Genomic DNA, 16,145 nt, shown 5'->3' on the forward strand with positions numbered 1-16,145 from the left:
GAATTTTATTTTTGAATTGGGGAATTGGGATTGAGAGCTGAGTTCTCTCCTCCTTGTTCTTACTTTTGCATTTCTGTTTTGGGAATTTGAGATTGAGATTGAAGGAATTTTGTTTCAATCTTTGATCTGCAATTCATCTTGTTTTCTTCTACATAATTCTAAGGATTGGGAATTAGACTTAGCTTTCTGTCTTTATTTTCATTTCTTTTGCAACTCTTGCTATCTGTTCTTGGAATTTGGATTGAGATTGAAGAGCTTCATTGATTCAAAGTCTGAGAATCATCTTTTACCTCTCTTCTCAATTGTTCTAAGAATTGGATCTAAGTTTTCTTTGTTGTTCCATTTACATTTCTTCTGCAAATTGTTCTCTGTTGGATCAAGGAAGGAATTGAGATCTAGACTTGTTTTCTAGTCTCATTGATCCCCTGAGAGCTTGAATTTCTTTCCTAGCATTTACAATTGAGTTGAATTTACTTTCTGTTTTGTTCTTCACTGCAATTTTCCAATTCTGTTTAGATCTACTGCACTTACTTCATCTTCTTTACTATCTATTGTTAAATTCTAAATCCCAGCATCCCATACCCCTTTATTATTCAAGCAATTTACATTTCTTGCACTCTAAGCTTAAGCTATTTACATTTCTTTCAATTTAAGTTTCAGTCATTTACATTATTTGCACTTTAAGATTTAGCTATTTTACTTCTTTTGCTCTTTAATTTACTCTCATTTCTCCCTCTCCCTTTTAGTTTCATGCAATTTAACTTCTATTGGTTACAATTCACTCAAATCATCAACTATTTGCTTAACTAAACTAACCACCTAACTAAAATTGCTCAATCCTTCAATCCCTGTAGGATCGACCTCACTCATGTGAGTAATTACTACTTGATGCAACCCGGTACACTTGTCGGTGTGTTAGGTGTTGGAATCTGATTTCAACCCATCACCCATTATTCACAAGGTTTCTCTCAGAGGTGTACATGAATTGGTTGTTTGCAACTATGTCAATGAGTTCTCTTACTTCTGCAGGCGTTTTCTTTAAGTGGAGTGATCCACCTGCAGAGTTGTCCAATGATATTTTGGACATCTCAGACCGACCATCATAGAAAATTTCTAGAATAGACCATTCAGAGAGCATGTCAGGAGGACACCTCCTGATCAGTTGCTTGTATCTTTCCCAAACTTCATAGAGGGATTCACCTTCCTTTTGTCTGAAGGTTTGAACTTTCACTCTAATTTTGCTCATCCTTTGAGGAGGAAAGAATTTGGCGAAGAAAGCATTGGTCTTAACAATGTCATAGAATTGCAAGAATTCAGCTAGGAACTGATGTGGATCTTCTAGTGGAAGTCCATGGAACTTGCAATTCTGTTGCAGAAGAGAAACTAACTGAGGCTTAAGCTCAAAGTTGTTAGTTTCAATGGCGGGTATAGAGATACTTCTGCCAAAGAAGTCAGAGGTAGGCATGGTGAAGTCACCAAGAACCTTTCTTACATCTCCTCCATTATTAGCATTGTCTGCAATGTCTTCAACTTCTTGTTCGAAATTTTATGAGAGATTTCTTCCGGAGTGTTGTACTTTAGCTTATTGTAAACGCCTCCTTAGAGTTTTCTCAGGTTCAGGATCAGGTTCAAAGAGAGGCTCTTTATCTCTGTTCCTAGTCATAAACAAGAAAAAGAAGAAAAGAAAGAAGAAGAATTGGAGCCCTATGTTCAAGAACAGAGGACTCCCTGTGAGATGTGAAGAAGAAAGGAAAGAAGAATGAAGATAGAAGAAGGAGAAAAAGAATTCGAATAAAGAGATGAGAAGAATTCAAAAATTAGATGTAAAAATATTTTTGAAACAAGAGTTAAAATATTTTTTTTATTTTATTTATTTATTAAATTCAAAATTAAAGGTTAATTAACTAAAAAGATTTGAAAATTAATTGATGAATTTTGAAAAAGAAGAGAGAGAATTAGAGAAGATATTTTCAAAAATTAGAAGAGAGGAATTAGTTAGGAAGTTTTGAAAAAGAAGAAAGAGAAAACAAGTAACTAATAAAGAAAAGATTTGAAAACAAGATAAGATAGAAGACTAGAAAAAATTTGAATTTAAAATTTGAAATTTATAAAGATAAGATAGAAGTTAAAAAGATTTGAAAAAAGATTTGATTTTGAAAATTGAAATTAGAAAAGATAAGATAGGAATTCGAAAAGATTTGAAACAGATTTGAAAAAGATAAGATTTGAAAAAAGATTTGATTTTGAAAATTGAAATTAGAAAAGATAAGATAGGAATTCGACGCCGGTTGAGAAGTCGCCAATACTCCTCCAAATCTGAACCCCAGGGTTAGTGCAGATCCATTCTGATTGAAGGTGAAGCTCCTGCAGTTCATTCTCTTTAGTGATCTTACTCAAAACGTCACAGACAAGATCGAATCTTCCGGATCAGGGAATGCTGCAACTTTGATTCTAGCCTCTACCACAAAGACTCTAATCTCCCCGTACCTAGGCTGAACTGGTGTCTCGAGAAGTCCCCAACGAAGTCATGGATTAGTCGTCTAAGAGATGTATGATCAAGCTGGTGGTTCATCGTTATCCGATAAAAGACTCACTCTGAGCCCCTGTAGAATGAGATAACCTTGTACCGGTTCAATGCATTCGTAGTGATGAAGAACGGATATACATCTTAGAATAGAGAATCAAACATGTATTGAATTAGAAGAGTAGTACTTTATTAATCCATAAAATTCAGCAGAGCTCCTCCCCTCAACCTAGGAGGTTTAGAAACTCATACTAATAGAAAATACAATGATAAACATGTAAAGTGTGCGTCCTCCTCCTTCTGGTGAGAGGTGTAAAAGTCTTTAAATACTAAACTAATGACTAAGTATTACATAAGAAGGGTAAAACAGTCTTTTAGTGCTAAAATCCACTTCTGGAGCCCACTTGGTGAGTGTTTAGGTTGAGCTTGATTGAGATCCAAGTGCTAGAAGGCCTCTAGGGCATTGACGCTGGCTAGGGGGTCCTTTATGGGTTTTGGACGCTGGTCTCTTCTCCTTTGGACGCTGGACGCCAGAATAGGGTAGGAGGTTGGCGTTGAACGCCAGTTTTGGCCCTTCAATTCTGTAGCAAAGTATGGACTATTATATATTTCGGGAAAGCTCTGGATGTTAGCTTTGCATAGTTATTAAGAACGCTCCATTTGGACTTCTGTAGCTCCAGAAAAGCTCTTTCCAGGTCAAGGAGGTCAGATCCGGACAGCATCTGCAGTGCTTTCTCTGCCTCTGAATCAAACTTTTCCTCCAGCTCCTCAATTTCAGCCAAAAAATACCTGAAATTGCATAAAAACACAAAAACTCAAAGTAGAATCCAAAAATGTGAATTTTACACTAAAATCTATGAAAATTTAATAAAACTTAAACAAAACATACTAAAAACTATATGAAAATGATGCCAAAAAGCGTATAAAATATCCGCTCATTAGTGACGACGGGAAGGAGAGGACACGCGATAGTAGGTTACGTTGTTTAATCCTAATAATTCAAATTCACAACCAGATTATTTTAATTAATTGAAATTTTGATTTTAATAATTAATTAATTTTTTAGGTTGTTGTTTACGCTGGTTGGTCTTTGAATTGTCCCCCTATCACTACAAGATTTATATATGTTTGTGGGTGTTGTTTAGAGAGAGTTTTTAAAATCCTCCATGATATATTTTATCTGTAAAATTTTGATAAACTCTCACAAAATAATTAACAATAAAATCCCCCTATTATCAATTACCATATAATCAAAACTCGTTAAAACTCCAAGAAAACACTCGAAGAAAAAGAACAGAGAGGTGAGAACTCACTGAAATCCTAAGCTCGCGATAGACATCTCCACTGCCATTTCCGTCACTGCCTCTGCCGCCATCGTTGCCGCTAGACTTCATCTCCATTCTGCTTCTGCCATAAAGATACTGAGATCGAGCCAAGGTGTCTCTTTCATCAACGCGTTTCCAGACCTAATCGCAATGCCTAAGCCTCTGAGATTGAGAGAAAGCACCTCTTTGGTTAATTCTCTTCCGCCAATGATGCTCGTGTTCTCCATCGGCATTCTATCCCTTTTGTACGCTCTTCTTTCCACTCATTCTCAGTTTCTAGTTCTCCTTCTCTTTTTCCGTTCTTTTTGTTTTCTTTGTTTTTCATTCTTAGATTCTGAATGCTTTGCTACATGACATAACATTCAATGAATTTTATTATCTCTTAATTGATGAACATTGTTTCAAATTCTCAAGCATTCTAAGTGTTTGATGAATTGTTTATTCTCTTAATTATTTTATTAACTCACTGTTAGTTAAAATCGGATAAATTTTTGTATATCGTATATTGTTATTACAATCAATGTAATTAGAATGTATGGCTTTGCCAAATTTTAGTTATGTACTCCACATGATAAATTTTAGTTAGCACAACAAATGGTCAAAGATGGCTTTGTTGGTCTAGAATTTTTCAATAGAAAAGAACTTCATTGTAAGCATAGTTCCAAACCAACTAATAACTCTCAATCAAAGTTTAATTTATTTGTCGCAAGTACAAATCCCAATAAAATTAAACTGAAGTATTCAAACCTCGGGTCGTCTCTCAAGGAATTGCAATGAAGTGCTCAATTATTGGCTATGAAGAAACAAGGAGGTTTTGATGGCAATTAACAAGAAAATATAAAAGCAAGAAAGTAAATAAGCAGGCAAGGAATTAAATGAAAAGCAATTAAACCAATAAAAAAAGAAATTAAATGACAAAAAGGACTCTTGGCTAAGGCATAGAAATTGAGATCACCATCCTTGTCTACAAACCATATATTGACAATTATGAGGGACCAAACCCATCAAGTCTACTTCTATGCTTGAAGTATGTCAAATAGGCTTGATCAATATCAACCCATAAGTCCCAACCTAGCTACTAATTGACTTAGTAGTAGGCTAGTGTTAATGGGTATCAAATTTGATCAACAAGGGACCCAAATCACTAATCCAATTAGCCCTAATGACTCAAGGTCACTCAATTCCCTTAGCCTAGGCCAAGAGTAGAGAAAACTACTCTATAACTAGTGAAGACATTTTATCAAACACCTAGAGTGCAATAAAAGTAAACATCATAGATTGCAAGAATTAATGAAAACCATAACTAATCACAAATAAGCAATCAACAATACCAACTAAGATAAACATAAAAAGATATGGAAATATAAAATTGCATTAGAGAAAATACAAATCCAACAAGGGTTCATGAAGGTAAAAATGGCAACACAAATAAATTAACAAAAGAGACCAAAAATATCAAGACAATAGAACAATAAAATATAAACAGAGTTGAACTAAAAACAAGAATTAAAACTTGGATCTAAGAAAATTTGACCTAAACTACCCTAAATTCTAGAGAGAAGAGAGAGCTTCTCTCTCTAGAATTCTAACCTAAAACATGATGAACAACTAAACATGACTACTTGATTCATCCCCCTCCAATCCTTGGTTCAAAAGCATCAGAAATGAGTTGGATTTAGGCCTCCTTGAGCTCAGAAATCGCCCCTAGCATATTGCCTTTAAGTTGGTCACGTGACCAGTGTCATGCGTACACGTGGGTGACGCGTACGCGTGGGTGACGCGTGCGCGTGGTCTTGAATCTTCCAAATGCTCATTTCTTCGTGAGTTCTCCACTTTGCATGCTTTTTCTTCACTTCTTCCATCCAATTCTTACCTTATAAACCCTGAGATCACTTAACAAACATATCAAGGTAATGAATGGAATTAAAGTGAATTAAATTTAACGATTTTAAGGCTTAAAAAATATGTTTTCACTCTTAAGCATAAATTAGGGAGAATTTACAAAATTATGCTATTTTAGTGAATAAATGTGGGATAAATTAATAAAATCCTCTGAATTTAACACAAGATAAACCACAAAATTTAGGTTTATCAATGGCCCTCAACAATAGCTCTTTCGACTTTACAGGTACATGTGTGTTTCTTTCTGTTTCCTTCAACTTCGGATCGAATCTAACTGTATGTTGCAAATTGGTAGAGACACTCATGCCCCTGTCTTGGAACAGTGTCTTCGAGAATTGATGTATTGGAATAATGAAGTTTTCATTCACTGTAACAAGACCAGAACCAATAGATATTACTATAACATCAGCATCTACACCAGGTGAATTTTCTAGAACAGAAGTGACAATTTTGGAAAGGCATACCTCAGAACTGAAGAATTTTATAAATGCTTTGTTTGTTTGAAAGCTTGTTTTCATTACCTATTTTTTCTGTTAGACTGACTATTAATGGATTTGTTTACGATCAATTTAGGTGTGTGCTTGTGCATGGAGTCCTACAGGATCTCTTCTAGCCTAGGGGTAAATATCTTTTCTATAAATGACTAGTTTTCTTTTTACATAAATATGATTCATGATGATGCAATATGTATTATAGTTGATTTACAAAATATTGCCCATTCTACCTTTCCATTTCAAAACTCACAATTCTTCAATTCACTTCACTATTAACATTTTTAACTTCTAGTTCCGGGGATGCACAGCTCGTATTTATTAGACACTGCCAAAGAGAAAATCCAAATCTACTTAACAGAATGTGTTGGTTTTGAGGCATGTGATGGGTAAAACAAATAAAAGGAACAAATATGTCACAATACTTGATTGGAATGTGAGTTTGATTACATATTTTGATTATCTAATTTGAATCCAAGATGGGTAGTGGGAATTAGTAGCTACTTCAACCTCCCCTCTGAGTTCCTGCTTTTTCCACATGATATTCTATCATTTTCAAACCCGTGCAACCTCTTTTCAATAGGAAATGTTTGAGAAAAATTGTTTTTGATGACACGTCATCATAACCACTTTTTAAGCATATTTTTTATTTATTTTCTTAGTTTTTGAATAAAATCTTTATGTTTTTTAATGATGTTTTTGATAACTAATTACATATTTGGAGTGGTGTTTGAAATAATTATGTTTTCAGGCCAAAATCAAGTAAATTAGGATGAAAATCAACACAAAAATAAGCTTGAAAGTGTAAGACCAAAGTGGCCAACTCCAAGTAATGGAGCCCAACTCCTTTGTGCATCAAAGTGAAGAAAAAGGGGGACCAAGCCTGGCTCCATAAAGTGGAGCCCAACTCCACTTCAGTTTCACATAGTGGAGCCCAACTCCAAGACATGGACATGCATCTCTTGCTCCCAGTATTCTAAGAATTGCTTCAAGCCCAACTCTATGATTCCAAGCCTGTCTCCAAGTGCATTTTACAATCCTAGAATTTTGAAAATCCCAATTCCAATACATAACTAACTGTCAGGAAGTTTCAATTTAATTCAAAATTCAAGATTTAAAGGATTAGGCTTCTTCTAAAAAGATAAAAATTTGGTTGATTAGGATTAGTTTAGATTTAAATTTAAATAAATTACCTTTTTCTTTAAAAGATAACATTAGATTAATTTTTGAATTTGAATTTTAGTTAGGACTTAGATATAAATAAATTAACAAGATTCATAAGAGAGGGAGAATAATACATCACACGAATCACTCTCTCTTCTTAGTTTAGTTATTTTTTTTCTTCCATGAGTAATTAATCCTCTATGTTTTATTTTTATGGATTAATAATGCAAGTATTTTCTTTATTTTGATTTATGCTTCTTTTCTCTTTCAAAATTGAGTTTTGTTCTTCACCAATAATTATTAGAAGTATTGAGAGATATTCTAATATGTTTTAGATTTCTTTATTACTTTGGAAAGATTGAATATTGAAATTAGCTTGAAACACTTTTCATAATCTTCACTGATTTTAGAATTAGTTCTTGAATATATGACATTTAATTCATCTAGAGATAGTTTTTAAAAATTATGTGGCTTAAAATTAAAACTGTTCTTAACCTCTTCTCTTGATTAATTGACCAAGACATTGACGACTAATTAAGTTTAGAGAATTAGATTGCCAAGACATTGGAATTTGATTATAAATGATTTGCTATGAAAATTTTTTTGTATGGATTAAAGTTTTGAAAATGCAATTGTTATTATTCCTAAAAGATTTAGCATCCTCAAAGTCTTTAACATTCCCTATCTTAATTTCTCTCAAATTCTTTAAGCTTTCTTTTATCCTTCCACTTTTTTCTTCACTATTCTTATTCCAAGTCACGAACCAATTCCCTCTTATTGATCTAATTAAAGATATAATTAGACATTACTTGCCCTAATTCGTTAATCCTCATGGAAACGATATCTACTTAACGTGATATTACTTGATACGATTTGGTGCACTTATCAATAGTACGAGCGTATCAATTTTGGCTCATGAGTATTTCAATGTGGGTTTAATATATTTCTCAGAGGTTTGTGTAGGTTTTGAAAAACATAAGGGAGCTGTATGAAAAATTAAGAAATATATCAAGCTTTATAATTTTCTTGCCAATTTTTTCCTTCCTAAGTTTAGTGTACATAATAGTTCAGGCATGATGGTCTCCTGTGGCCTGTGGCACTTATTTTCATATGCTTAAGTTTATATTTTAGACAGCACTTTTCTTTTCCTTTTATGTTCTTTATGTGTTGTTTTCTTCTTATCACCTTGGGGGTGTATATGATGCATCTTGAGACAATTTTTAAAGGTAAAATCTGCACAGAATTGTGTGAAGCTTCTCTATCTTTGACTAAGAGACTAGGTCACACAGCCATGAAAATCTTCTGTGATTTATTGAAAATGATGCTACTAAAACTGTTGTGCTTGGTGGAAGTGTCCATCCACTAACTAGCTATGTGATCAATATGTTAAGTTTCTCTTTGAGTAAGTATTCTTCTATCTTTCGTGTATCCTTTTTAACAAAAAAAAGAGTAGCTAGCATAAATACTTACACACATGCATGCCTACTTCTACTCTCCTTCACAAGTGTAAGTTCTCTTCTGGAGTCTTAACAAATAAATCATCACTCTCCACTGGCTGCATATATATATATGATAAAAAAATAGGTATGTTAGATAGACAAAAAAAACAGTCAGAACTTGTCTTATTTAACATTAATTAATTATCGCAACATGGGTAATTAAAGCACGTTATGGCTGTTTTTGGCTGATTTTCTTTGGTTACCAAACATTTCCAATACAAGAAACTATAATTCATCAAAGCAAGCAACATTAATATAGCAGCCTCATGAAGACAACAATACATTTGCAGTTGCGATAAGTTTATAAAAATATAATAATTAAAGTGGTAAAAGTTACTTGACAGGCGCATGCATTCATCCATGAAATTTTAACCAAAGCTCAAATACATTGATAGTAATAATTAGAGGCTGCTACGCCTCTGTATGAAATCTAATTGATATGCATTATTGATGCTGCTGTTATTGCAATAATGTGATGTGTATTATTGAAATTTTTACTTAATTTTATGTTTACATATAGAGTAATGATATTGAAAGTAAGTCTATTATTCTATGTGTCCGCGAATCCGATATGATATCCGCACTTTTTAGTGCCGGATCCGATCCGATCCGATCCGCACATTTGCGGATCGGATCGGATCGGATATCGGATATATCCGCATAATTAAACCTTCTCTTTTTAATCATATTTCTATGTAAAAGAATTCGATAAAAATTTTTCTTTCATACTTTTAAACTTATTTATTCCTAAAATATTTTTTTTAATCAAACTCTCTCTAAATAACAAAAATAAAATAATATAATATATGAATAATAATTACTAACTAAAACATACAAACAAGTAAATATAATACCAAACATATATATCTTTTTTATTTTTTAATTATTATAGTGCGGATCTGCGGATCCGCGGATCGGATACGCAGATGTAGAGCAGATATCCGCGATCCGATCCGCAAATGGTGCGGATCGGGTCCGATCCGATCCGATCAATTTGCGGATCGGATCATATCTGCAATTTTCGGATCGGATGCGGATATTTACCGCGGATCTGCGGATACGATCCGATCCATAGACACCCCTAAGAGTAATGATATTGAGAGTAAGTCTATTATTCTATTTAATGTTAGGAGATTATCTGGTTATAATATGGGATATTAAAAGATAAATATTTGAGATTTTTATATAGTTAGATAATATTAAAACATTGAAGTTGTTTTATTTTATTTTTTTAAAAAAATAGTAATAATTATATAGAATTATACCATATAGATTTATGTTTAGAATCATTGACATTGAGAACTTTTATATATATAGAGAGAAAGAGAAAAATAATTACATTATCTTATATTGAGAAATTATCATTTTTTTTATTGAGAAATTATTGTGTTATACAAAATTTAATTTTTAAATTTTAATATTAAAAAATAAATTTTTAATTTGAGTAGTATGTAAATGAAATAGAATTAATGAATGTTTTGAAATTAAAAATAAATAAATAATCACAAAGTCTGTGAAAGATTAAAAATTTTATAAAATAGTTAATTTTTATTAAATTAAAAAATTAATTTGTGAAAAATTTTAAACTATCACAAAAATAATTTAAAACTGTTAGACTAATATAAATTATAAAAATTTCAAAAATTCTTACAAAAGAGTTCGTGGCATTTCAAATTTTAAAAATTTTAAAAATTTTAAAAATTATTTGATAGGAATTATAAACCATTGACAAAAATAAAATTACTACAAATAGACAGATTCTTTGTTATGTATAATTTCTCTTAAATTTATTAATTATCAAAACTCAATTTAAAATATTGTGAAACTAAAGTTAAGAATTGGTGTCACTATAAATTAGAGTATTTAAAAAGTGAGGATATTTTATGCAACTTCGTACATGTATATACTACAACCTGATTGTAATACAAAAGTAGGATTCATCGTTCTCTTTCTCGATCAATCAAGTTTGATTCTTATTCATGTATTTTCTCACCTTTCATTATTTCTTGTATTTCACTCGTCTTATATCTTCTAACGTTCTTCCTTTAGACTTGCACAATAAAATTTAATGAGAGTTAGTTAATTACACCTCTAACATGGTTTTTGCATAATATTTTGTATAGAAAAATAAACATTCATTATAACAAAGATAGGATAAAGTATGTTTTTATTTTTAATACTTTTAAAAAATTTAAAAATATCTCTAATATTTAATTTAATTTAATTTAATTTTATTACTAATATTTATGTAAGTTGAGTCATAAGTTGCTAATATGCGCTAGTTGGCATTTGATTTGTTATCTCTAATGCTTTGACAAATTAGTTATTTAATTACTGTTATTATGTACATATATATACAATAGTTATTAGAGTATTTTTTAACTTTTTTTTTTGAGAATCCGTGCCCCCTTTTTTAATATTGGTTCTCTGTTTACTTTCCTTCCTTTCTCTCTCTCTCGAACCATCTCTCTTCTCACCTCCTTCTCTTTATCCATTTTTTCTTTGTTTATTCTCAGACTCATCTAACAGTGTTTGATGAGAGTGAAGCCTCTCTTTCATTGAGAAGTATGATGATAGCTTCCTTTTAGTGAGAAGTTAGATCAAATTTTGGTGAATTACTAGCTTCCTTTTGGTCATTGCTTAGATTGCTCTGATTGAATTTATCACTTTTTTTTTTCAGCTGGTGGTTCAGCAGCCATGTAATTGATGCTGCTAATTTGCCTTTGCCTAAGATGAGGGGGCAAGCCATGCTTCTTATAGCATGTATCCACTGTGTGTTCTATTTTATCATAGAATGTGCATTGCATTCGGTTTTCTCTGCCTCTTCCCCCAGCCTGAAACCTGCCTCTTCCTCTGCCTTTGCCTCGATTCCTCTCATCACTAAGCTGAAGTCCGAAATTAGTCTTGTTGAAGAAAACTTTTGACTCTTGAGTATCACCAAATTGTCTTTCCTGCTGAGTCAACATTGAGAAGGCAGCATTTATGTCAGGCATTGGGTTCATAAGCATCAACTGCAACCTCATGATGGAGTATTGATCATTCAGACCTCGAAGAAATTGAGTTGTATAGTCTTCACGCCTATATTGTCGTATCACATCCAATCCACATGAGCACAAAAATTCACATGTTTTGAAATTAGGTATCGGTCTAAAATTGTTTAGATCTTCCCAAATTGATTTCAATTTGGTGTAATATGCAGTCACATTCGAATCGCCTTGCCTCATAGAGAATAATTCTTCCTGAAGTTCAGCCACTCTGTACTTGTCTCCCTGATAATATCAATGTTTCAAATCTTTCCAAAGCTCTGAAGCAATATTATTCCAAACCACGCTTTCTAATATTTCGGGACTCAATGACAAATTGATTTAGGATACTACATATATATTACACCTTTCCCAAGCCTCAAATAGTGTATCATCCTCATTTTATTTTGTAAGAGATCCATCTACAAACTTCAATTTGTTCTTTCCTTTCAAAGCTAATAACATTGCTCTACTCCACGAACCATAATTGCTAGCATTGAGAGTAATTGAGATTAAAGGATTACCAGGATTTTCACTTAGATGAATGTAATAGGGGCTGGACAGATCTTGTATTGGATTGGTATTGTTCTTTGCCATCTGAGCTTGAAATGTTGAGATTTGGCTTAAGAAAGTTGCAATTGACTGAGCATCCAATGGATTAGAACTTGCTCCTTGATTATCAGCCATTACTGGTCAAGAATTGAAAATTGAAATTCAAGGATCGAGAATTGAAATAGTTGAGAACTTGCAGATTTTCTTTGAAAGAACAAAGAAGTGAGAGGCCACAAGTGAGAATCGATGAATCTGTTGGAACGTCAAATCCCGAGCCTTCTGTCCTCAGTCTCGTTGATCGGAGATTCACCTCTCCTCCACGTTCACCGCACCATGTAGAAATTGGTGAAAGAGAGGGTTTACTCTCATCAAACACTGTTAGATGAGTCTGATAACAAAGAAAGAAAGAATGGATAAAGAGAAGGAGGTGAGAAGAGAGATGGTTCGAGAGCAAGAGAAAGGAAGGAAAGTAAACAGAGAACCAATATTGAAAAAGGGCTGAATGAATTCTCAAACAAAAAGTTTAAAAATACCCTAATACTTTTTTTTATTTGAATTCTAGAAACATTTTTATTTCAAGAAATGTTGTCTTCTATGAGGATTGCTTTCCGTATTCTGTGATTTATGATCATTCTCATGGACATGACCAACCTCAATTTGCATCCAACTTGCATCAAAATATCTTTGACCCCTTTATTGATGACACTACTAACTTGTGGCACCCTTTGCTATCCAATCCTGCACAAACTGCATCTCCAAACATTACAAGTGGAAACAACAATCTCCCGAGTCCCATTTCGTCACATGCATCACAAACTACTCATGCATCATTCACACCTCAGCCAGCGCACAACTCTTCATTACACACACCAACACCCCCAATTGAAGTAAGAAAATCTTCAAGAATAAAGAAAATGCCAACATACCATAAGGGCTACCATTGTAAGATACATACCACAACATCTACTGTCAATTCTCTTTGCAGGTACCCAATATCACAATATATGTCTTATGATGCACTTAGTCCTAAACACAAGTCCTTTTCTTTGGCTATTGCTACAACTGTTGTGCCTAGAAATTATGAGGAAGCAATTGTTCATCCTTGCTGGAGAGTGGCCATTCATAGTGAACTGGAGGCTTTGAAGCAAAATCAAACTTGGTGCATCACAAAACTCCCTGCTAGTAAGAAACCTATAGGTTGCAAGTGGGTGTTTTGGGTCAAACTTCACCCCGACGGTACCGTTGAACGCTACAAGGCCAGGCTTAGCTTGTAGAAAAAGGGTTTACCCAAATAGAAGGAGTTGATTTTATAGACACATTCAGTACAATGGTTCACATGACAACCTTGAGAATTGTATTGGCCTTAGCCGCGGCCAAGCAGTGGCACATCAAACAGTTAGACATTAACACCACTTTCCTTCACGGCGATTTGAATGAGGAAGTATACATGAAACTTCCTCCTGGGCTCGATCATCCGGATATATGATCAGATTCAGTTTGTAAACTTCAAAAATCTCTTTATGGCTTGAGACAAGCGAGTCGACAATGGAACTTAAAGTTGACTGAAATTCTCACCACTACGGGCTTCACCAAATCTGAATCAGATCACTCTTTATATACAAAAATCACTCTTCAGGGGGTTACCATCATTATGGTTTATGTTGATGACTTGGTTTTGACTGGTGATGACTTGGATGAAATTGATAGAATCAAAAGGTTACTTGATCTGCGGTTTAAAATCAAAGATTTGGGTGATTTAAAGTATTTCTTAGGAAAGGAAGTGGCCAGATCCTCCAAAGGAATTCACATATGTCAGAGAAAATATGCGCTTGACATCCTCAAAGATTTTGGGTACTTAGATTACAAACCTGTTAGCACGCCTATGGATTACACTTGTGCTTCCAAATTGTCAAGAAATAGTGGCACTGCTCTACCTGATCGCACTCCTTACCGACAGCTCATTGGAAGACTATTATACCTAACTAATACACGGCCAGACATTGCTTATGCTATGGGGCGACTTAGTCAGTTCATTGATTGCCCAACTGATGAGCACATGCGGGCAGCTTTTCATATGTTAAAATACTTAAAAGGATGCCCGTCCGTTGGTGTTTTTTTTTTTTTAGCAGACAATGACCTCAAGCTCACTGGTTTTGCTGATGCCGATTGGGCAACATGTGCAGATACTCGAAAGTCTATCACTGGCCACTGCTTCTATCTTGGAAGTTCCTTAATTAGTTGGAAGAGTAAGAAATAAAGCACTGTCGCTAGATCCTCCTCCAAGGCAGAATATCGAGCCTTGGCATTGGCTACTTGCCAAGCTCAATGGCTGTCTTTCATCATGCACGACCTTGGACTGCCCCTAACAGAGCCCATTACTCTCTTTTGTGACAATAAATTCGCTATTCACATTGCCACTAATCCTATTTTTCACGAACGCACAAAGTATATCGAGGTGGATTGCCACACCGCTCGAAATCAGCACCTTTCCGGCCTCACTCACTTGATGCCAGTCTTCTCGTCCAATCAGCTCATAGATTTTCTGACAAAAGCTTTGCCATCGGGTCCTTTTGCGATTAATCTTTCCAAACTAGGACTTCTAAACATCCACATCCCTAGTTTGAGGGTATATGTTGAGTCATAAGTTGCTAATTATGCGCTAGTTGGCATTTGGTTTGTTACCCCTAATGCCTCGGCAAATTAGTTATTCAATTACTGTTATTATGTACATATATATACAATAGCTATTAAGGTATTTTTTTAACTTTTTCTTTGAGAATTCATTCAGCCCCTTTTCAATAGGTGAATGCTATGGTACCTATCACTTTGTACCTAAGTTACTAAAAAAGGTACATAAATAATATTTAATAAATTTTACATGATTTACTTTTTATTTTAAACATTTTATTTTTTACTTTAAAAGGAAAGTTAGGCAATTTAGGCACCATAGAACTCACCTTTTCAATATTGGTTCTCTGTTTACTTTCCTTCCTTTCTCTCTCTCTCGAACCATCTCTCTTCTCACCTCCTTCTCTTTGTCCATTCTTTCTTTTTTTTTTTTGTTCTCAGACTCATCTAATAGTGTTTGATGAGAGTGAAGCCTCTCTTTCACCAATTTCTATAGTTTAATATAAAATTTAATTTGCCAACTAGTTATAACTCAAATGATATAGTTTCTCCATACTCACTTAGAGATTGCGGGTTCGAGTCTCCATATCTTCAGCAAAATAAAATTTAATTTTATGCTTTTATAAAATTTTTTGATAATCGAAGTTGATCAAAATATTTTTTTCCTAATTATCCCTATTATAACTATCTTCATCATCTAACGTTCTCTCTCTTCCCTCCTTTCTCTTCTTCAGCAATTAGTACACCATTTCTTTCATCAAATGCAATGTCATCTCCTCCTCAACATTACTATCACCTTTCTTCACCATAGTCACACCCACCATCACCTCTATCTCCACTTCGTCCACTACAAGAAAAACACTCATTCAATCACACTTTTTTAAGCTACATTTAAAAACCGTAACCTATTCATAGAATAGGCTACGCTTTTCTCCGTGTTCCTCTCTTATAAGAGAATAGGAAACACAATTGTGGCATCATTTAAAAAGTTTAGCCTTAGATACAATAGAAATCACTTATAAAGCGTAGCCTTATGT

The 16,145-nt window shown here is 33.7% G+C and overlaps 1 pseudogene; it reads right to left on the reverse strand.

Annotated features, from left to right (window-relative positions):
• Positions 1–11,423: 11,423 nt before the first annotated feature.
• Positions 11,424–12,615, reverse strand: LOC148544764 (uncharacterized; annotated as a pseudogene).
• Positions 12,616–16,145: the final 3,530 nt, after the last annotated feature.

Source organism: Arachis ipaensis, chromosome B9 (assembly GCF_059453495.1).
Source record: "Arachis ipaensis isolate K30076 ecotype BB chromosome B9, ASM5945349v1, whole genome shotgun sequence".
NCBI classification, from domain to species: Eukaryota; Viridiplantae; Streptophyta; class Magnoliopsida; order Fabales; family Fabaceae; genus Arachis; species Arachis ipaensis.